This window comes from Malania oleifera, chromosome 5 (assembly GCF_029873635.1).
Source record: "Malania oleifera isolate guangnan ecotype guangnan chromosome 5, ASM2987363v1, whole genome shotgun sequence".
Lineage (NCBI taxonomy): Eukaryota > Viridiplantae > Streptophyta > Magnoliopsida > Santalales > Ximeniaceae > Malania > Malania oleifera.
Window position 1 is genome coordinate 75,348,194 of NC_080421.1, and position 24,683 is coordinate 75,372,876.

At 35.3% G+C, this 24,683-nt stretch overlaps 1 pseudogene; it reads left to right on the top strand.

Moving 5' to 3' along the window:
• The window catches only part of LOC131156265 (iron-sulfur protein required for NADH dehydrogenase, mitochondrial-like), a 55,032-nt pseudogene that overhangs the window by 12,474 nt on the left and 17,875 nt on the right, over positions 1 to 24,683 (top strand).

A 24,683-nucleotide genomic window follows, 5' to 3' on the forward strand; every position in this document is an offset into this window, starting at 1 on the left:
GATCATCCCACATGATGAGAATACCTCTTGCATTATGTGCTGCATTCAAGGCAATCCATTTATAGCTCTTAATCTCCCATAAACTATTGACCATCCAACTATCAACAGAGTTCAACTTTGTTTCCTGAAAACGGATGACAACTCTTTTACAATCAATGAGAAAAGATGGACCTTTTTGTTTTAAGTCCCCTCACATTCCACGAGGTTAGTTTCCTCAACATAGGATCAAGTTACCAAGCTGGCTGCATCCAGCTTCTCCCAAATCTAAAATGCCTCTCAGCTTGACATAATTCATAGAGCATTCCAATCTCTTCAGTTCCCTACTCATGCCTTCTTACTGCTGCTGCCTTGAGATTTTTTATTAGTCATTCTATATTCTGCTCCTCTTTTCAATTTCCTTAAGTAACTGCATTGCCCTTTCCTTGAATCCTTCGAAAGAGACCCTAATAGTCTGACTAACCAAGTTCATTTTGTGAAGCACCCAATTGAAATCCTTCAGTTTGAAGCCTATAGTGTCAAATTCCAGCTCATTGAGTTCCCTCAAAGACAGAGAGAGGGAGCAATCCTCAATGGTTAGCATGTGTGGAATTGCTGTAGAAATAATTGCCAGGTTCTCATCCCACCAATACTGGCTTCAAAGACTCCCCAGTAGGAAGTTCATCAGCCAAAACAAACTCAGCCTGCTCAAGCTGAACCTGCTGTGTAACTGGAGCTCCAAATCGGATCGGCAAGTCCATGAAAACAAAAGGGCCTGAGCTGGAAGTGAAAGGGGTGAGGGGAAAGGGGTAAGCCAGAGATCACTCTACAACCTAGCTTCCTTGTGGCGCTGAATGATTTTGGCCCATCCTTTTGAGTTGAGACCCTCTGGGATGGTGACAACCCTCCAGCCATTGGCTTTGATCTCTGTTAGGGCAAAGGAATTTGCCAAACTTGTTCTCCTAAGTTGAAGCAACAGCATCTTCTTTGTCAACCCCAAGTCATGCAGCCAAGAGGGGGAAAGGAGCCTGGTGTTGAAGTAGCTCCAAAATCATCCAATGCTGCAAGGAGCCACACGATTTCCCCCACCTCAAGGAGTATAGAGATCCTCCTACCCTTTTGGTTCTCTGTGATTCTCTGTGTGTGTGTGTGAGAGAGAGAGAGAGAGAGAGAGAAAGAGAGAGAGGGGAGGGGGGGGTCTTGGTTACAGATGCCTTCAGGAGAACTACTCTTCTCTGGAACCAGCATTAATGCTTGTGGGTTTAGAGAAGTGCCCTCACCTTTAGAGTGGTGGTGTAGCAAGTGGGTTGCAAGCCAGTGTCATGCGTGGCTGGACTACAGCAGCAGAGGGGCTGGGTGTCTTCTTTGGGCATTTTTTATCAATAGACTTAATATTGAAAGATTTAAAACTAAAATATTATGAGTAAAATACATCAAGGACAAGTCTATTGTGTATAAGGTACAATAACTGTAATATAATAATCATATTAAACATATTCAATAAATGTAAACAAAATTTGAAAATCAATTAAATATTATTTACTATACAAATATTGATTATGTAGGCATAAATGGTCAAATTAAAATGGTGAAACCAATAATTTTTCATATAATTTTTATCATAAGTTTCAATAAAAAAAGGAAGATAAATTAAAGAGAAATTTCAATTTGGGTTTTGAATTTCAAGGAAATCTCATTCAATAGTTAAAATTTTGTCAAATTCAGCTGAAATTTCTAGATTTTGATAGATTTTGGATGATTTATGAAAATTTTGAGGGAAATTGACTGCTATTTTGTTTTTGAGGGTAGTGCAAAGTGGAAATTTCAATAGAAATTTTGAGAATTTTGTGGAAACTTAACACTATGGTACTGGTACACTAACTCTGACATTACTGCTTGCAGACTTTGGCCTTGTCCTCATCCTCCAACACTTCCCTTACCATGGTTAGAGGCAGTACCAACCATAGTGAACCATCATGGGAAGAAGCTTGAGAAGAGGACTGAATACCTATCTCCGGTGATGTGTTGGATTCTAGCATATGCTTCATACATGGATGGTGCGGATTCAAGAATGTGATCATGGACAGGTTGAAAATCTTAGGATTCAACTCGGAAAAATTTGGCAGCCAAGAAATCTGCTCATTGCTTCTAAGGCGTCTTTACATCAGAACAAACTTGTGGGTAGATATTTAGTTCCTCCCACATACTCTTTGAATGTTGAGTGTAAACTTCTCATATCGGATAAAAACATGGGTTTGAATTTAATCTTGTCAGAAGCTTTCACTAAGATCATTCCCTAGGACCCATATGGCTTTTTGGGGTTCCATAAACATAATGTTCATAGCAATTTGTGCCTCCATACTATTGCACAGCCACACAATCTTTGTATCATTTTCTTTCACCTAATCTTCATAAAGCTTGGAGTCTGGTGATGGTGGAGAATGCAGCAGATACCTGGTAACATTTTTCACTTTCCACTTTTTAGTTTTCCAAAGAATTATAAAATTTAAGCTTATTTTTTAATTTTCCAGGATTTGTATTAGAAAGGTAGAAAATGAATAGTTTATTTAGTTGTGCATCAAAATAATTATAAAGATAACTTGTTTTTCAATTTTCCAAAAAATATATAAGGTGCTAGTTGGGTTATGGATTTGGAGCCTAGGTTTGGATATGTGTGGATTTGGAAGAACTTAATACATTGTCACACTAATACACTATTAGATTAGCATTTATATAAAAGCTTAAGCTATTATAACATAATTCCTAACAAGCAAACAATATATGCGGGCAAAAAGACTAGAATTCCAGAACCCTGGACCTCTTGGCAACCTGGCTCTAATACCATGCTACATTATCACTTTACCTAAAAGCTTAAGCTGTTAGGCTGTGGGCTAACAATATATATTAACAAAATCGAAGTCCAAGATCCGAGTTTCATGCTCCCATATTCGAAGTAGGTAGTCAGAAATCCAGAATATGACAATAAGATGTTTCCAAATTTTCTATATAATTTTAGGAAATTGGAAAATTAGGCAACATTTTTGTAATTGTTTGGAAAGTTGAAAATGAAAAATAAAACTATTTCCACAAGCAAATAGTGCCAAAACATTTTATTGTTTATTTATTTTATACAATACAAACGTTGTAAAACTGAAAAATTAACTAACTATTTTTGTAATTCTTTGGAAAATTAAAATAGAAAATGAAAATTGTTTTTCATAACCAAACAGGCCCTGGGATTTACCATTAGTCTTATTATTCACTCATACTGCTTCAGGACAGAACAAAATTGGACGATCCAGCTAGTTTATGGCTGTGATTTGCACGTTACCAGTCTCAGCAGAAGCTTTCTCTGTAAGTCCATTTGAACAGCATCCAATACAACAGAATACAGCAAACACCAGTACCAGCAAGGGACATTAGGAACCACACGCACTAGAGAAAATGAAAGGAACAAAATAAAAAGACGACTCAGCTATAGCAAGGAACCAGCACATGTGTCCAATACAACACAATCCATCACATGCCAGTACTCACAAGGAACAGTAGGAACCACACACTAGAGGAAATAAAAAGAACAACAGAAAAAAAATAAGACAGCTACAGCCTACAGTGCATTATGGTTGGCAGCAACTAGAAGTGGCTGCGGGAAAGTGTAGGAAATAGTCATTGAACCCCAATTAGAAACTAACCAGAAACTGATACAAGATGGCAACTAGTCAATCACAAACACATGGAGCACCAAAACAGCATCACCACAACCATCCAATGGAACATCAGAACAACAGCAGCAATTTACTGGAAACAGTGTGCGACTGCCTCCGCTTTAGTAAACCATGACAAATAGACTGTATCCAACCAAGGATGCTGCATACCCTAACCAAGACGAAGAGTGTCCCCAAATGACTCAAACCAAACAGGCAACCAGATTTGAGAACCAATTGGGGATGATTATAAAAAGAAAAATGCAGTCTCCAAACCCACTGATAAAATCAGATTTTTGAGGAGATCAATTTTATGATACCATGTTACAAATCTGAACTAAATTGATATTTACTGAAGAAAATACCGCATTTATAGGCTTAGAGAAAGAGAAGAGGTGAGAAGAAAGATGAAGAGGTGAGAGGGAGAAGCAGCGGTTGGCTGTACTGGAGGAGTTTCGTACAGCTCCAGGTCTGCCCTCGTTATATATTAATAATAAAAAGATGTAAAGGACAAAAATTCCCCTGCTCACACCAGCCAATTACTAAAATAATATATACCCTTCTAAATGCACTTCTTTGCTGCTTCTAGTCTTCACTAATGTTACTCTGTTCCTAGCTCTTTCAATGATGTTGGACAATATTTGTATGGAGTTGTATGAAGTTGGTGAGTTCATCTTTCTTTATAGGCTTCCCCACTTTTCCGTAATTATTTTGCATCTTATATTTTGCCTTTGCAGCTTTTATTTATGATACACATTTCATACTGTCTTGAGCATTGCAGGTATCAATAAAAATGTTTGAACTGATCATTTATGTTTGCACTTTCGAATCCAGTAGAACCTGATATTCACTTCGTTTTTTTATTATTATACTGTTCAAATGTTATAGAAATTTGCACATATTTTCCCCTTGGCTTAATGGCATAATTATTCTCATATAATGATGATATTCAGCATTGCTGCATGCTGGGTTATGCAACTTTTCAATATATGTGATGCATGTTATTATGTATTGTTACTCTCTGATATGATGTCTGTTGCTTGTTGGTTGTCGCTTCTGGCAGTTATCCTTGGCCCTCGTTAGTTTGGGGCAGCTGATTTTTGGCATTTTCAGCTGTTGTGTACTCTATCCTAAATCTGTCATATGGCTTTTAGATTTTCCAAATGTTTAATTCTCTTGAAGTGATTCGACTCTGATGATTTCAGCTTTGAGATAAAATAATTAATTGTGAAGTAAAACATTTGCATTTCCCTCATATAAATTTTGCTTTGATTTAATCTGAATTTGATTTAATTTTACTTTTATAGGTAATGAGCGCTCTTGAGAAGATGACAAGGGGAGTTGACTGGGGAAAACTTGATATTCTTGTGGTGGATATGCCACCTGGCACTGGTGATGCTCAAATATCTATTTCCCAGAGGCTGCAACTAGCAGGTTGTTACAATTTTCTGTAAGCCTTGATTTAGAGGCTTTTGGAGGTGTCACCTCAGGGGTTGCTACTTGTTTATACTCGTCAAGGAAAATGCCTCAAAGCATGTCATGGCTTAGGGGCTCAGCTTAAGATTCATTCCTCTAACACTGGACAATCATGGCATAACTGTTGGATTACCACTCTACCTAAAAACTTCAGCTGTTAGGTTGTGAGCCAACAATGTATATCAAGCCTTAACACTCCCCCACACATGCAGCCTGATTGCATGTGGAAAGCTAAACAAACAATAAACAACACTCATTACACGGAATAGGATAATTCTTAGCAAACAATAAATGTTGGCAACAAGACCAGAACCTAAGACCTCCAGGTAACCATTGCTTTAATACCATGCTGACGTATTGGGGTAAGATGGAAGACCCAATCACAACGATAAGTCACTCCCTCTATTTATAACATCTTTACCAACTCACACTTACTAACATAGCAATAGCACATATTAATAATGCTAAATGATCAAAATAACCAGTAACATACACCATCAAATATCTTCCTGATGGCTCTATGGAGCAGCTTAAGGTTCGAGTGGTTGCCAGGGGTTACACCCAAAAATATGGTATTGACTATTTTGATACCTCTTGTTGCTCAATTAAATTCTGTTCGTGTACTGATCTTGTTGGCAGTTAATTTTGATTGGCTGTCATACTAGTTGGATGTGAAGAATGGCTTCTTGTATGGAGATTTGCAGGAAGAGGTACACATGGAGCAACCTCCTAGGTATGTTGCTCAGAGGAGGATGGTAAAGTATATAGGTTGCATAGAGCCATTTATGGTTTTAAGCAGTCTCCTCGACACTGTAGCTCAAATTCTTGATGGAAATTTCATTGGGAGAAGGGAGTGCATTGAAGATGGGGTGGAGTGGTCTGGGACATTTGATGATTATATTAGACAGTAAAGGTATTGACGTAGGCTGGCTGAGTGGACCAAATTCCAATTCTTCCAAATGCCTTTAAGCTGTGAGCAGGCCTAATTTCTAAACGCCTCAAGTTATGATTAGGCCCACGCTCTTGCCCGATGGATTTTGAGTAAAAGGCAGGGTACTTTGTACCCATTTTGTGGCAGGCCCTAGAATAAGTTTGACTGTCTGAGGGGAAGAGGATCAGCCTGAAGGGTTAAAAAATGGAAGCACATTCAAGGGCTAGGGAAGGAGCCCAATATATTGATGGGCGTCCTAATAAGGCCTAATACTCTTGTTTGTTAAAGAAGAATGTTGGGCATGTGAACAGGGTAAGTAAGGCGTATGGTCTTAAATTTCCACGAAATTGTCGAAATTTTCATTGAAATTTTCGATTTCCGTCACCCTTGAAATCGAAATGGCAATTGATTGCCATTTTACATAATTTCTATCAAAATTTCAATGAATCATCCGAAATTTATCGAAATCTCAAAATTTTAGTGAAACATGTTGAAATTTTAACTATGGAATGAAATTTCCTCGGAATTCAAATGAGAGATTTAGGAGCGAAGTGAAATTTCTATCTTTTTTTTTATTGAAATAAAAATATTATTACGAGGGCTTATTAAGTTATATGAAAAAAATAAACTTACAACAATATTTATCTAACCTTTCATGTCTAAATTATTGTTATTTGTATAATAAATAATATCTAAATGATTTAGGAATTTCATTTGTATTAACTAAATGTTTTAATGCACATTATCTTTAAAATATGTTTGATACACATGTTATATTACAACTTTTCCACCTCATACACAACATAGATGTATTTAACTTGTAATATATTAGTTCTAAAACTTATATTATTGCGTCCATTAACCATTTCTGAAGTTTCATAAAAGAATTTCATTCTTTACTATTGATTTCCATTATTTTTCAAATCGAAATCAAAGTTTATTGAAACCTTGATACTTTTGGAGCTTCAAAATTTGAGTCAAAATTGAAATTTATGACCTTACTAAAGAGAAAGAGGATGCAATGCAGGGGTTAGGGAATATTTTTGAAAGAGGATCAAATTGAGGAAGAATAGCACGATAACTTCATCTGTGCAGACTAAGGTAAGTAACAGGGTTAATGGCGAGTCTGGGAAGATGGCTGAAATCTGTGTATTCAGTGGGAGAGGGATGCAGCCATGATGAGACCTGGAAACAACCATAATTAATGATGCTTTTGAAGGAAGGGGTGGGGTGACTAAGACTCGTGAAGGATGGGAGAAGGATTTTAAGAATAAAGGAGATGACGTGGGGGATAAGGTTTTGGGAAGGGTGTTTGAAAATTGTTAGATTACCACATTACCTAAAAGCTTAAGCTGTTAGGTTGTGGGCCAACAATGTATATCAAATTTTAACACTTCCCTACGTGTGCAACCTGGCAGCAAGCAGAGAGATAAACAAATGATAGATACCGCCCATTACAGGTAACAATAATTTTTTAAAACATCACATAATAAACGCAGGCAACATGACTGGAACCCAGGACCTCCTAGTAACCAGCTTTGATACCATGTTAAATTACCACTTTACCTAAAAGCTTAAACTGTTAGGTTGAGCCATCAACATATATCAAGCTTTGACAAAAATGTTAGTGGTGATAAGGTTTATGTCTGCAGGGAGGTTGAGGAGGCTGCTGTGGGTATGGAAAAAGGTACTGATTCCTAGCGATGGGATTCTGATTGGGGAACGAAAAAATCTTAAGTAGAAATACCGAAGGAAGTTTGCATTTGGAGTCTTTGAGTGGTCAGGTCAGGAGAGGGATATAAATGGGAGGGTTAGTAAAGGAAAGGACAAGAAAAGATGGGGGTGATGTATTGGAGAGCAATGGTGTTGACATTAGTCAGTTTGATCATGATGGTGGTCTGCTCCTTTATGAATATTGGGAACAATATAGCTATGGTCCTATTCATCTAATTTACTTGCGCATTTATTGTATGTACTTCTATCATTGATGGAAGGTCTTGAGGGTATTCCTATTTTCGAGGATGATGGGATGGGCAATAAACAACTGTGTATGGATGGGAGCTTGCCTTCTCTAGGGGAGGAGATAATGGGAAGGACCTAGAAGCTCAGCAATTGCTGGATGAGATGGGCCTGTGGATGTTTGTTCCGTGAGGTAATGAAATTCAGGTAGATGGGGGTAAAAAGAAGACGAAGAAAGGCCACTGGGAATTAGCTGATCTACAGTGTTCCATAAATTATGATGGAAAGGGGTTCCTCATCTCCCAAAACCATATCCCCCATCGGATAACATCCCAATTGAAGTTTGGAAATGCTTAAGTGATGACAGAATTATATGGTTAACTAATTTATATAAAAACATTATAAAAATTAAGAAAATGCTTGATTAATGGAGGAAAAACACTTTAATACCTATATACAAAAGTAAAGGAGATATTCAAAATTGTAATAACTATCGTGAAATTAAACGTATGAGTCATACGATGAAAATATGAGAAAGGGTAGTTGAACAAAGATTAAGGTTAGAAATGAAGGTCTCAGAAAATCAATTTGGTTTTATCCTTGAGAGATCTACCATAGAAGCTATATATCTTTTAAGAAGACTAATGAAAAATTTTAGGGAAAAGAAGGACTTGCATATGGTATTTATTGAGCTAGAGAAAGCATATGATAGGATACCTAGGGAAGTTCTATGGTGGGTTTTAGAAAAAAAGGGTGTATGTAGTAGGAATACTGATGTCATTAAGGATATGTATGATGGAGTAATGACTAGTGTAAGAACTATAGATAGAGAAACTAGAGAATTTCCAATCACCATAGGTACATCAAGGATCTGCTTTGAGCCCTGCTTTAGTGATGGACCAACTGACTAAGAGTGTTCAAAATGAGGTTCCATGGTGTACGTTGTTTGTAGATATTGTATTAATTGATGAAACTAGGGGTGGAGTAGAGGCTGAGTTAAAATTATAGAGAGAAGTTTTGGAATCTAGAGGCTTTAGGACAAGCAGAAATAAGACATAATATATGAAATGTAATTTTAGTAATAGTAGGAGGAATATTGGAGACAAAATTAAACTTGATGATGAAGAAATAAATTGCACTTGTAGATTTTGATACCTTGGATCAATTATGCAAGCTGAAGGAGAAATTGAAGATGATGTAATGCATAGAATTAAAGTAGGTTGGGTAAAATGGAGAAGTGCTTCAAGTGTGCTTTGTGATCGTAGAATACCTTTAAAATTAAAAGGGGAGTTTTATAGGACAGCTATAAGACCAGCTATGCTATAGGGATTAGAATGTTGGGTGCCGAAGAAACAAAAATATCCAAAAAATAAAAGTTGTCGAGATGAGAACGCTTAGATGGATGAGTAGTATATCACTGAAAGATAAATTAAGGAATGAACATATTCACGATAAGTTAGGTGTAGCTCTCCTATAGAAGATAAGATAAAGGAGGGACGACTCGGATGGTATGGACACTTGCAATGTAGGCTACATAGTGCACCAATGAGAAAGAGTTAGTTAGTTACTGTTAGAGGCATTAGAAGGGGTAGGGGTAGACCTAAAATAACTTTGAAGGAGATAGTGAGTAAGGATTTAATAGCATTGAATTTGCCAAAAGAAATGGTCCATGATCGCATAAATTGACGGAAAAGATTCATATAGCTGACCCCACCTAGTAGGACTTAAGTCTTGGTTTTGTTCTTTTTGTTGTTGTTATTCTTATTATTTCTTTTATTGTTTATTTAATTTATATATATTTTAATTTTTTTTCCTTTAGGATTTCTTGTCCTCTTCTAGTTTGTAACTGTCCTCTTTTTTTGCTATAAATTTAATTAATATAAAAGGACCTCAACTGTGTGCATTTTTGAGAAATTTCAAAATATGGATAACACCATAATGCCTAATTTGGGGTGAGTCCAGAAAATGACTAGAAACACTATCTGCAAAAGAAATATCTAGTCTATTGGCTAGAAGATACTTTGACTTCCCAACTAGTCTCCAGTAACATCCAGATTCAACATAATTCACCCTTATCCAACATTAATTTACCATGAGGATCCATAGGAGTACCAATAGGTTTGGATCTCAAAACAAACTCATCTCGTACAACGAATCAAAGACAATTTTTTCTATGAGAAAACAATTCCCAAAGAGATTCAACTACCTCATTTCTGCAGAATTAAATCGCCTCAAATCTTTATTTTGGACTTTGTTTGAAGAGGAAGCCTTGGCACAACTTATTGAGGAAAGCTCTGAAGGAGAGGGAGTGGAAGAATTGGGGCAGAGCAACAAACAAATTGTATAGTTGTATGGGGAAGAGTGTATTCAATAGTTTTTGGAAAATGTACAAAGGGATATAAATGATAACTAACGCAATTTAAACCAAACAAGGGAATTGATAGATAAGGGTCTTAGTCCCTTGCCTCTTAGCATAACTATGACATGTTGGACTTTTTTGATATTCCTTTAGTAAATTGGGCGTAGGGGTGGGGGGGGGGGGTGGTGGGGGATTGTTGAGAAGGTAGCTATTTCTATGGTCAGTCCAAATTTGCCCAAATCTAGAAAAGGTATTCTTCCCCTTCTTGTTCTATTTTTTATTTCTTCTAACACTTTATGCCAAAGGGAGGGTTCATCTGGGAGTAGCGCTTCTAGTATTGGCTGGGGGTAGTGAGAGAGACAATCCAGATCCAAATAAACTCCTAGAGGACCTGGGTTTGAAATTAGTAAGCTCAGTAGGGATTGAGGTGAAATTGCCAATAAGCCCTAGAATTATAAGTGGAAAAGGAAGAAGGTGCAGAAAGAACTTAAGAACCTAGTTTCTTCTATAACCTATGGGGTTGGGATGGGGCAAATCGAGTGAAATTATAAAAATTGTCAGTTGGAATGTTAGAGGGCTGGGAGATTGATCTTCTTAGAAAGAGGGGGTTAATTAAAAAGGTCCTTCTTAGATATTCCTCTTATATTGTTTTGATTCAGGAGACTAAACTTGAGAATGTTGATTTTGGGGAAGGGGGGGGGGGGGGGTTGTTACAGGGGTTTAGAAGGGTCGTAATTAGGATTAGGCCTTTGTGCCTTCTCAAGGGTTAGCGTGTGGTATCTTGGTGATGTGGGACACTCGATCTATTGTTGAAGTGGATAGTCTTGTAGGCTTTTTGTCTCTTTCCATCTTAGTAGAAGTGAATGGCTAAGGCCATTTGTGGGAAGAGCTTTGTTTTGTGTTTGGCTTCTGTGCTCCTAATTGGATTGTCGGAGGTGATTTTAATGCGGTGAGGTTTCCTCGAGAGAAGAAAAGAGGTGATAAGAGTTAATATTACTATGTTGAGTTTTTACTCCTTTATTAAGGAGTGTGGTTTGAGAGATCTTCCTCTTGATAATGCAATTTTTACGTGGTTGGTGGGTGGTGCTAGAGTAGTGAGGAGTAGGCTTGATATATTACTTTTCTGTATCAATTGGGAGATGAGTTCCCTAATCTCTCTCAATCTATTTTACCTAGGTCCACTTTTGACCAATTTCCCATCATGTTGGAATTAAGGAAGGTTTCTTGGGGTTGTAATCCTTTTAGGTTTGAAAATATGTAGTTGGATCATGAGTCCTTTCAGCCTTTAGTCATGAATTCTTGGAATGAGGATGTGGAGAGGGGTTGGGAAGGTTTTAGATTCATGAAAAAACTGAAGAGGTTAGAATAGAAATTGAAAGATTGGAATAGGGAGGTGTTCAGAGACTTACCCCTTGTTTGGTTTGCAGAGTGAAATTGAAACAAGAAAGGAATTGAGGGAGGAATGGAATTGTGGTAGGAATGAGCTTTTGGAATGCAATTAGTGTGTTTGGTTTGTAACATGGAATGACTGTAGGAATTTTGTTGCAATTTCTTTCCAATATTTGGTATTCTTCAATGGCTTCTATAATGGAATGAAAAATAAGTCATTTTTTTAATTAAAAATAAATAATTATTTATTATTATTATTTTTATTTTATAATAGTGTTTTTTATTAATTTTAATATTATTTATTACTGTTGTTTTTGTTGTTACTATTATTATTATTATTAAAATAAAAATTATTATTTTTCCTTTTTATTACTATTATTGTTCTTTTCATTATTATTATTTTGTTGTAATAATTATTATTGCCATTGCAATTATTATTATTTTTTATTATTTTTGTAATAATTATTGTCCTTAAAATAGTAATAATTTTTATTATTTTTAAAATTTCTCTTATTATTTTCCTCGTTGTTATTACTATTTTATAGTAATAAAGATTATTATTAGTTTTTTATTATTGTTATTGTAATTATTATTTATTGTTATTGTAATTATAATTAATTCTTATTGTTTTCATAATAACAATAAGAATTAGTATTATTATTATTGTTGTTGTTTTTGTTTGATTATTATTATTTTTATTATTTTATAATAGTGATTATTATTAGTGCAATTATTATTTTTAATTGTTGTTATTATTATTTTTATAATAATTATTATTCTTAAAATATTATTATTTTTTCTTTTTTATTATTATTGTTCTTGATGTTATTATTTTAGAATAATGAATATTATTCTTATCATAGTTATTATTAGTTATTATTTTTTATAATAATGATTATCCTTAAAATATTTATTATTATTTATAACATTCTTGATGTTATTATTATTTTAATTATAATAAATATTATTATTACTTATTATTGTTATTGTAATTATTATTAGTTGTTAATAATAGTAATAATAATAATTATTATTATTATTATTATTGTTGTTGTTGTTTTTGTTTGATTATTATTTTTTATTATTTTAATAATAGTGATTATATTAGTGTAATTATTATTGTTTATTATTGTTATTACTATTTTTATTATTTTTACAATAATTATTATCCTTAAAATAATTATTATTTTTTCCCTTTTTTTATTATTATTTCTATTGTTGTGATTATTATTTGACAATAGTAAATATTATTTTTATTGTAGTTATTATTAGTAGTTATTATTTTTACAATTATTATTTTCCTTAAAATAATTTTTTTTATTTTGATCTTCTTTATTATTAATCTTGTTCTTGTTATTATTATTTTGTAATTATCATTAGTTATTATTTTTATTATAATAGTAATAATAATTAGTATTATTAGCATTTTTTGTTTTTTTAGGATTTTTTTAATTATAAAATGAGTCTGATTCCATGGAATAAAGATTGAGTCCAGCCTATCTGCATTGAAATCGTGATTCCCTAATTTGCAGGAATTGTATTTCGATCGGAATATGATTACATTCTTAATTCCACAAACCAAATGCAAGAATGCGATTCCATTCCTGAGATTTGATTCCATTCCAGGCCTGATTCTACAAACCAAACAGGGGGTTAAGGTTTAGAAATGCTAGTATTTTAGGTGAGTTGTTTGAGTAAGGTAGGAAGTGAGTAGATAATATTCTATCAAGAGAGGAAGAGATGAGAAGTGTATCTTTGAAGAATGAACTGGAGGAGGTGATTTTCAAGGAAATGAGTTGGAGGTAGAAGACGAAATTTAAAAATGGATCAAAGATGGTGATTGTGATTCTAGATTTTCTCATGGGATGGCTAATGGGAAAATAAGGAAGAATTTGATTAGGAAGTTGGAAGTGGATAGAGGGTTCATTATGTTTGGTTAGAGTCAAATGACTTCTGAAATCACTAAGTTTTCTTTCTAATATGTATTTCAAGGAGGATGGTAGTAGACTTATGGTAGATGGATCATAGTGGACCCTTTGTCTAGTGAGGAGGTGGATTGGTTGGAGAGACCTTTTGAGGAAGAAGAAGTGAGTGCCACGGTGTTTGGGATGGAGAGGGATAAAGCTCCAGGACCTAATGATTTTAACATGGCTTTCTTCCAAGATTGTTGGAAGGTGGTTAAGGCTGACTTGCTTAAGGTATTTAATGAATTTTATGGGAATGGGATTTTAAGCAAAACTAGCACTTCCACTTTCATAGCTCTAGTGCCGAAAAAGAATAAATCCATCAAGATATTGGATTTTAGACCTATTATCATAGTTTCCAGTGTCTATAAAATCACCACTAAAGTTTTAGCTAATAGGCTGAGTACGGTGCTTGATAGGATATTATTTCTAAGGCTGAGTGCGTTTGTGGGGGATAGGAAAATCGTGGATCCCATTCTAGTTGCTAATGAGATTGTCAAGGATATTAGGAGAAGGAAGAAGAAGGGTATCATGGATTTTGAGAAAGCTTATGATAGATTGGACTGGAACTTTTTGGTGGTTGGGTGAGAGATGGAGGTGTTGGATTAGAGGTATTTTGCATAATGTGAGCTACTCAGTTTTAGTGAATGGCAAGTCCAAATCTTGGTTTAAGGCTGTGAGACGAATTAGGCAAGGTGTCCCTCTTTGCTTGTTTTGTTTGTTTTAGTGGCTAATATTTTGAGTAGGATGGTGGGTAGGGTTGGGATAGAGGTTCAGTGAAAGGTTTGGAGGTGGGGAGAGAGGGGATTAGGAAGTCCTTCCTTCAGTTTGCCGATGATACTATCTTCTTTTTAGTGGATCATAAACCCTCCTTTATGAATATTTTGGATATCCTTCACATTTTCGAGAAGGTATCTGGCCTTAAGATTAATATGGAGAAGAGCAGTATTGCGGCTATCAATATGTGTATTGAGAGTGTCAGGCAGTTATCTGCAAAGGTGGGGTGCAGTGTTTTGTATTGGCTGCTGTCCTATCTTGGTGTTCCGTTGGGAGGGTAACCCTAGATCTGCTAGCTTTTGGGATCCTGTTGTAGAAAGGGTTTCCAAGAGATTGGATAGGTGGAGAGGCGATTTTTTTATTCCTTTGGTGGTAGAATAATTCTTATCTAGAGTTGTCTTTCTAGTATTCCTTTATATTTTCTTTCAATTTTCAAGATTCTGGTGGGGGTTGCTAATAAGATTGAGAAGATTATGAGGGATTTCTTGTGGTTGGGGTTAGTGCGGTTTTAGGGATCATTTGGTAAGTTGTTGAAGTGGTGGGCAGGTCTAAACAGGAGGTCAGTTTGGGTATTGGAAATTTAGTGTCTAAAAACACAACTCTTTTGCCTAAGTGGCTTTGGCAGTTTCTGCTAGAGAATTCTTCCTCATGGCATTTAGGTGTTAAAAGTAAGTATGGATTAGATGAAAATGGGTGGGATACTAATTTGAGATTTAGATGTTTTTCAGAGGGCCTATGGAAAGCTATCTCTTAGAGTTATCCCCTCTCCATTCCCCATATTAAATTCCTAGTGGATAGAGGTAGTAATATCCATTTTTTAAAAGACCATTGGTTGGGGAAAGTTGTTTTGTCCACCTCTTTTCCATGCCTTTTCGCATGAGCTCAGGGCAGGACGGTTCCATTTCTTCTTTTGTTGTTGATTCAAGTGGCCCTTTGCCTTCTTGTGATTTTCACTTTTGTAGATCGTTAAACGATAGGGAGATGGTAGAGCTATCCTCTTTGCTAGTCTTGTTGAATAACTATCGTTTGTCTTTAGAGGAGGATAGATGGTCTTCGTCTTTGGATGCATTGGTGTTATACTCTTGCAAATCTTTTTGTGATTTTTGGAATAGGTCTAATTTACCTTTTCCACTCTATAGCTCCATTTGAAAGGCCAAAGTCCCCTTTAAAATCAAGGCTTTTATCTAGTTGGTTGCACTTGATAGAATTAATACCAGTAACTTGCTACAGGTTAGCAGACCCTTGAAGGCTATTTCTCCAGACATCTGTTTTCTTTGTTTTAATTTTTCAGAATCTTCTTCACATTTATTCATTCATTGTGACTATGCTTGGAGGGTGTGGAACAAGTTGTTTGGTATTTTTGGCGAATGTTGGGTGAGTTCTGAGACAGTGGAGGATTTTTGTCAGTGTCTTTCGCTGGTTTTTGGCAGAAAAAAGGAAAGGGCAGTGCTCTGGAAATGTGTGTGTGTGTGCATGGTTTTTTTTTTTTCTTTCCCTTTTGCGGTCTTTTGGGGGCTCTAGATGGAGTGTATGTGCATATTTTTCTGTGGAAGAAGTCATCTCTTTTGCTGGTTTGGAAAAAGATACACTATTTGGCTTCTCCTTAGTGTGTAGGGCAGGAAAAATTTTAAAGGGGTGAGCTTTTCTGATATTCAGCGCAATTGGTGTTATGTGTTGGAGTGTTAATTCGTGTTGTTTTTTCTCTCTTTTGTTTTGTAGTTTTCAAGTTGTTTCTTTGTGTTTTCTATCTGGATTTTCCAGACTATGTTAATTAGATGTCTTATTATCGTAGTTGTATATTCTTATTCTATTAATGAAATTCTTCTTTTACTATAAAAAAAATTCAAGTTATCAAATGAAATTGGAGCATATTTCACTAGAAGCCTAGAAACAAGCTAGTTTGTAGCTAGTATTTTGCTATTATAACATGAAGCTTTGAATGAGAAACAAGGAGGCTGAAATGGACAAAATCACTGAACAATTTCTTTTATACCTTCTTGAAATTAGGAATAGCTTCCCAAGAGCGGGGGTGAATTGGATTCTAAAAATTTCTTTTAATTCCTTTTGGGTTACCTAAACTTCTTTTATTTCTTTTAACCAATTCTTAACTTTGTTTAATTCTTTAATCAATCAAGAACTTAGTTTTTTTATCCAATCAATAACACAATTAAACAACCAATCAATTAAACACAATCAAACATTCAATCTTCAACCACACTTTAAAAGTAGAAACAATCAAACAATTAATCACAATTTCCAAACCAATACACCCAATTTGATTGCCAAATATAAATTCACTTTAGCACAATAAGATTGATGTAAAATTCAAGATTTAGCACTTTTGGAATACAAACACTATCCAATCAATCTCAAGCTTTATACCATTTAATCACAATATATCTTTTGTTGTCAGCCCTGGATATGAAATTGTAAACCCTGTAATTGAATTATAATTTATACTTTGCTGATATAGATTTGCTTCTTCAATATGTTTTTCAACAACACATTCACACTCTTCTCAATATTCAGAACTCAACTAAACTCTCAGTTAATTTATCCTTGGGCTGTTAACCAAGTAACGTACTCTCGTATGGTTTCCGCAAGATATGGTATAACCAACGTACTCCCTTTCGGTTTCTGCAACTTAAATCAAAATTAAACTTTAAGTTTACTTGATTTTTATATTACATAGTATATATATAATTATCAAATAAACCATCCACGCAATTTTGATATGTTGAAAATAAATAGTAGGGAAAGAGAGAGTGAGACGGGGATTTTTACGAGGTTCGGCTTATACCTAGCCTACGTCCTCGCCTTTGGCAAACCACCAAAGGATTCACTAGTTCAGTTCCGTTGACGGGTGGAACACTACCGATTACAACACTCATTGGTTAAGGCTAGAGCCTGCCTTCTCCAAACGATATCCGCTTGTTCAGTCACTCCTTATATAAGATAGAGCCCACCTCTCTAAGCAATATCCCCTTGCTTAGCCAACGATCCAAACAACCCTTGGAATCATTAATCTACAAGAAATACAACCACAATATGTGTACAAAAATTTTGCTCCTTAGAGAGCTGATTAGTACAACAATTAGAACACTATATACTTCAAAGTAAATAACAATATGGAAATTAACTTGAAGCTCAAGGAAGTATATCACCAATTAATTCTTTGAAAGATTCAGAATTTGTAGCACAATTTTAGTGGAAGAAGATCAAGAACTCAGTTGAATTCGTGCACAATATGTGAGCTTGAGAGCAATTTGAGAGCCTTGAGAATTTGAGAGCAATTTGAGAGAGACTATGAATTTTTCAGAATTTGAATTCTTGGTTGTGTTGATTCAATGATCTTTGAGGCTTATTTATAGACTTTAAAAGGTATGTAACTTGGTCCCCAAGTGTGTTGAAATATCCTCCAAGTTTCTATAAATTTTGAGCCCCAAGCAACCTCTTTTAAAAATTTGCCCGTTATGAAATTTTCAAATCTGCCGTGGTGACAGATGACTGTCCATTTGTGGCAGTTGTCTGTCCACTTAAATTAAAGGGGCAGTAGGGTGACAATCGTCTGTCTAAACATGGACAGTCGTCTGACAGTGCAACACCAACTTATGACAGACTGCTGTCAAGCTATCAACTTCGAGTACCTTTCAGTCTTTTGGTTATAACTTTCTCTGTATAACTCCAAATTTGATGATCTTGGTGTCAAATGAAAGCTAAGAGAAAATCCTAAAACTTTTATGTTGAACACATTTTAAAATAAAGACTTTTTGATGGAGATGTGCATCAATGCAGATGTAGAAAAATTGACAGCATTTGAGAAATCTTCTTTTTGTTGCTTTCCATTCCAAAACTGATTCTATTCTTTTTGAAACAATTTTTGACCTTATAAAAATATTTTCCAAGTATGTTCAAAGGTATTTAGGTCCAAGATATTAACCTAAGAGCTTCATGCATCCATATTGAAATTCTTTGAAGTACTTACATGAATTTTCCTAAAGACTCATTTGACTCCTCTTTTGCTTTGAGTTCTCTTTATTGCTGATCTCTGATCTTTCAAAACTTCTTTAAGCTTCATTGATCCTTGAGCTTTCAATGCTTGAAGCTTTTTAATATTAATGCTCACATGATCTTCTTTAGGCTTTAATCCATGCTTCAAGCTTGATGTAATCATCCTTATTTGAAGTACAAGCTTTCATCAATTCTTTAACACTCTATCCTTGAGTCCGGAAAATACATCACTTAAACAAAACATGTTAAGTTCTAATTGTTTGTTAACATCAAAATAGGATATTAAGCCTTGTAAGGCCAACACTTCTTAACATATCTAGGATTAGGTGATGAGTGTCCAATTTTCCAATGGCAATAGACCATATCACTTTGAAGAATGAAGTCCCTCCCCCCACGAAGCATGTGCAAGTTGACTTTGACATTGACGTTAATCAAATAATGGCTAAAGGAGTTAGGTGATAATGATGCCACTGGTGTTGGACCTGATCTGAGTGGTAATAGTGGACAAAGTGGTAATGAAGGGGACGAGAAAGTGTTTACATAGGGAAGTTTGTGCAATTGAAAGAAGTGAGACTAAAGAAAAAGAAGAGAGAGATGGATGAAGAAAAAGATGAAAATCCTTCCCCTAGTTTGGAATCTGAGTATAGGAATTGAGAATTGACTCCAGCAGTTATAGTGGTCTTCACTCTACCAAAATTAATTTTTCACAATCAAATGGGCAATTGTTTTTCATATGCATATGAGAACAATATGAAAATTGGCAACCACATGTTGCTATTATGGACATGCCAACCATATGGATGTGGACAAAAAGAGCAATTGTATGGGAATATACAACCAACAAGATCTGCAGAAGACCTAGTGATAGTAAAAATTCTTCTCAGCATGGAGGAGTATAAGCAACCCATCTACACCTATACTTAGTCTTTGTATTTTGGAAATTATATGACATGGACCGATTACTGTAAATAGTATGTTATCTCAAAATCCCTGTGACAGGGATAGGGGACATGATTTTGAGTCACTCTGAAACTCCTTGTGACATTAAATGTATGATAATTATTGGTAATGTATTTACTTAATATGATGATTTTGTATGCTTAAATGATTAATCATTAGCTGGATGCTCAATAAACTTTCTAATTGTTAAGATTTGATTAAAAATGAATGACCCAACATGAAAAAAGGTCTCTCCCTCTATTTATAATACATATTCAAATACATTCTAATGACAATAGTACTCTTACTAACTCTCACTAATTAACGTACTAACACACTTAATAATAATAATACTAAAAAACGTATATAACCTCTAACACTCTTCCTTAAGCTGGAGCTTGGAGCATAAATGTCATAAGCTCCTAGCTTGTTACAAATGAATCTAACATGAGCACCCCCCAATGCTTTGGTAAACAAATCAGCAAGTTGCATGTCTGACTTCACAGAAGTGGTTGTGATGTAATTGGTGTAATCCCAAGAGGTGGGGTGAATTGGAGATTTTAAAAAATCTAGGTCAAATATTCCACAACAGTATGTCACAACCTAGGGTTTGTCTAAAACAAGTATTAAATTAGCAGATAGATGGATGAACATGCAAATAATTTGTGCAAGTATTTACTTCCAGTATTTTTCAAACAATCGCAAGTAAGTATCTAAAGATTAGTGCAATAAGTTTTGCAGATAAATATATTCAAGCAAATACAAAAATGTAAAGCAAATAAAATAAGAGTGACACTAGATATGTTATCGTGGTTCGGCAATTGTGCCTATGTCCCCGCCTTTAGCTAACCAGTTCGAGGATTCCACTAATACTCACTTATAGGTGGAGCGTCACCGTTTACAACCTCCTCTCCTTACTGAGTGAGGAATACCCTAGTTCACATTCACAGGGCTGAGCCCAACCTATACAACCTCTCCTTCAGAGGGCGGAGAATGCCCTCCTTAGGCCACGCCTGGAATACAACAATTAATAAAAAATGTGTACAATAGAGATGCTTCTTACACAAGCAGATATGTACAACAATTCAACTAATGCACTCTAGTATGATAGGAGTTTATGATCTGTAGAGTATTCAAAATTTAATCTCTCAAATAATATATATTTTGAAATAATGTGAAAGATGAAGGTTCAAATGATCTTTAATTCAAAATAAATATAAAATTCACTAAGTATGTATAAAAAATCTAAACACCCAAATATTATCTCCAAACATATTTCTCAGATATGTAGTATAGGAGATATTGAGATTAGTTTCACAAAGATTTTGCTCTAACCACAAACCAAGCCCTAGAATCTTGCAAAGACTCACAAGCTATGAAGAGATTTCCCAACAATATTTACGAATGAAATAAAATGGGAAGTACTCAAAGCACTCTCTCAAAGAGGTATTTAAAATAAAATGAATGAGAGAGTGTAAGCTTTAGAGAAATGTGATAAATAAGCCCACAAGAATGAATATCAATCACTCTTCACTTTGCAATGAGTGTGCAAATGAAGATGATGAAATTAATGCTCTCCTCTAAGAATGATTTTAGCAAGAAAGAATGAAGGAGAGAATGTATAATTTGCTTGAATATGAAAATGAGTAAGCAATAATAGCTCAAATTTAGAGAGGATTTTTGCTAATTGAGATTCCTAATTATGCTTACAAATGAGCTATTTATAGACTTTCCTAGATTTTTGACCGTCGAGGACATGGAGGGGATTTTAGAAATTGTTTAATTAAAATTTAACCCGGATTAGCGCAGTAAAAATTTGAGACCTGAGAGGTTTGGTCGACTGGCACAGGCACCGGCCGGCTGACCTCACGCAGAAATTTGAAATGTATTTAGGGGTTCGGTTTGCCATGAAAGGTGCTGGTCAACAAGCTAAGGCGATTTCCAAAACTACATGAGTTCGGTCGGCTGTCCTAAGTGGCGGTTTGCCGAGTGAATAGTGCCGGTCGGCTGAACACTCTTAAGGCACAAAGGCCGGTCGACTGAGGAGATAGAACTCAACCCACAAATGAAGGCCGGTCGGCTGAGCTTATCACTTGTTAAAACGGCCAGTTGGCTAAGGCAATATAATATTGCTCAAATAATGGCCGATCGACTGATGAAATTTGAACACACAAGGGTTGGTCAACCGGTGCTGTTTAAAATTAAAGATTTTCCCCTGTTTTGTCCTTAATTTTTTTCAACCCTCTGTGAATAAGTAATGGCATTTTAATTTGAAGGGTTTTAAATCCTATGGTCAATTTATGGTCTTTGAGCATTAAATCCTATGATGCATGCAATGCATTATTACAGACCATATAATTATTATAGATGAAAAAATTTAATCCAATTACAATTGACAAATTTGGTCTTCATTCCTTTTGCTATTCAAATGCCATCATGTGATGAGAGCTTTGAGTTCCGTATGGCTTCCATTGTGTCCTTACCATCTGTGCGTGCTAAGAGTTAATTCTGTTCGAATGGTCAGTCCACAGGTAAGATACAAAGTGATTTGTCATTATCAAATTGGGATCGGAGTCTAGAGTCAACAATCTCCCCCTTTTTGATGATGACAAATACACAAGCAAAAATGGGTAAAACCATAAAAGGCTCCCCCTAAAAATTTGCATTAAATAAAAACTGAACGTTGTAGTTCAAGCATATATGGAAGGAAGACATAAAACAATCAATCATGCATTCAATTTTTGGCAGTCAGTATAGCTCAAATATCATGTTGTTGTCTTTCCCAATTTTCGAAGTTACTTCTCCCCCTTTTGGCATCAGCAAAAGGGTTAAGGTAAAAAGAATGATCATTTAAAAGAACCTTAAGCAAAGAAATTTTCTGTATATAAAAATATAATTGTTTTGAAGAAAAATTGTCATTTGCGCACAAAACAGTATTTCAAACAACATCCAATGCCCTAGTTATTTAATAGCATGCATTCATCAAATTTGCAACATTTTTGCAGAGGACATTCCATACAAGCATGCAAGCAATTCAGTATAGGCCAAGGCAATTCATGATAAGTAAACTACATCAAATATCCATAAAAAGTTTAAGCATGCAGTTCGGTATGGATAGCAATTGCATTCCTTCACAAGGCATAAAGTATATAAGTGTAAGACAATATTGTGAGAGTGCTTATTTTTCAGAGCCGTAGTATTTTAAGTTAAGTTGCTCCCCCTCAGTTTATGCACTTTATCATATCTCTAGGCAATTTCTCTACTGTGCATTAGGCCTAATTCACGTCTAATCTGTATAAATCTGTCCTCCTGAAGAGGTTTTGTGAAAATGTCGGCCTATTGTTCATTAGTGCACACAAATTCAAGTGCCACATCCCCCTTTTGTACATGGTCATGAATAAAATGATATCCAATCTCAATGTGCTTAGTTCGTGAGTGTGAGATAGGGTTCTTTGAGATATTTATTGCACTAGTATTATCGCATTTTATGGGCACTATGTCATAGTGCAATCCATAGTCCATGAGTTGTTGCTTCATGTATAGCGTTTGAGCACAACAACTCCCAGCCGCTATGTATTCTACCTCGGCTGTGGATAGTGCAACTGAATTCTGTTTCTTAGAGAACCAAGAAACTAGAGATTGTCCTAAATAATGACAACTTGTACTTTTTCTATATACTTTACTACTGGCAAAGTCAGCAGCATCAAAGTAACTGACAATCTCAAAGGAAGTGTACTTAGGATACCACAATCCTAGCTCAATAGTCCCAATAAGGTATCTAAGTATTTGTTTGACTTCTAATAAATGTGATTCTTTAGGTGTAGCCTGAAACCTTGCACACATGCATACACTAAATATAATATCACGCCTGCTAGCAGTTAGGTACAGTAGGCTACCAATCATGCCACGGTAGAGCTTAACATCTACCAGTATACCTTACTTATCTTTGTCTAGTTTTGTGGAAGAGCTCATAGGTGTTCCTAAAATTTTACCATCTTCCATGTTATATTTCTTAAGCAAGTCTCTAATGTATTTTGATTGGCATGTGAATGTTCCATGTTTGGCCTGTTTTCTTTGAAGACCTAGGAAGAAATTAAGTTCACCTATCATGCTCATTTCAAATTCGTTTTGCATACATTTGGCAAACTAATTACACAACTCATCATTTGTAGCTCCAAAAATGATGTCATCTACGTAAATCTGTACTAGGAGCATGTTATCACTTTTAGCCTTTATAAAAAGTGTTGTGTCTATTTTGCCTCTAGCAAACCCATTTTCTAATAGAAAACCACTAAGCCTCTCATACCAAGCTTTAGGAGCTTGCTTCAATCCATACATGACTTTGTTCAAACGATAGACATGATTGGGGAATTTATGGTTTTCGAATTCTGGAGGTTGTTCCACATACACCTCCTTATTGATGTAGCCATTTAAAAAAGCGCTTTTGACATTCATTTGATATAATTTGAAGTTCTTAAAAGCAGCATACGGTAATAACATACGAATGGCTTCCATCCTAGCCACAGGAGCATATGTTTCCTTAAAGTCTATACCTTCCTCCTGGTTATAGTCTTGTGCTACTAGTCTAGCTTTGTTTCTAACCACTATTCCATTTTCATCCTTTTTGTTCTTGTAGACCCATTTGGTTCCAATAACAATGTGATCATCAGGTCTAGGAACCAAGGTCCAGACTTTGTTCCTCTTAAATTGATTAAGCTCGTCCTACATGGACAATACCCATGATTCATCTTCTATGACTTCATTTACATTTTTAGGTTCCTCCTGAGATGAGAATGTAAAGTGGCTAACCAAATTTCTGAGGGATGATCAGGTAGCTATTCCACGTGAGGGTTCACCTATGATTATCACCATGGGGTGATTCCTTACAAATTTCCATTCCCTGTGTAGTTCATGAACCTCACTTACTGCCTGATTGTCCTCAGTAGATGTTTCTTTGTTTTCTGGACTCTTTAGCATTATTTTCAATGGATAGATTTTCTAATTCCTTTCTTATCTCAAAATCGTCCTCATCAATCTTCCTGGAGAAGGGATTGGACTTATCAAGCACTACATGGATAAACTCTTATAATAGTCAACGTTCTCTTATTATATACCCTGTAGGCTTTACTATTTAATGCATAACCTAGAAATATACCCTCATCAGATTTCAAATCAAATTTTTCTAGGTTCTCATTATC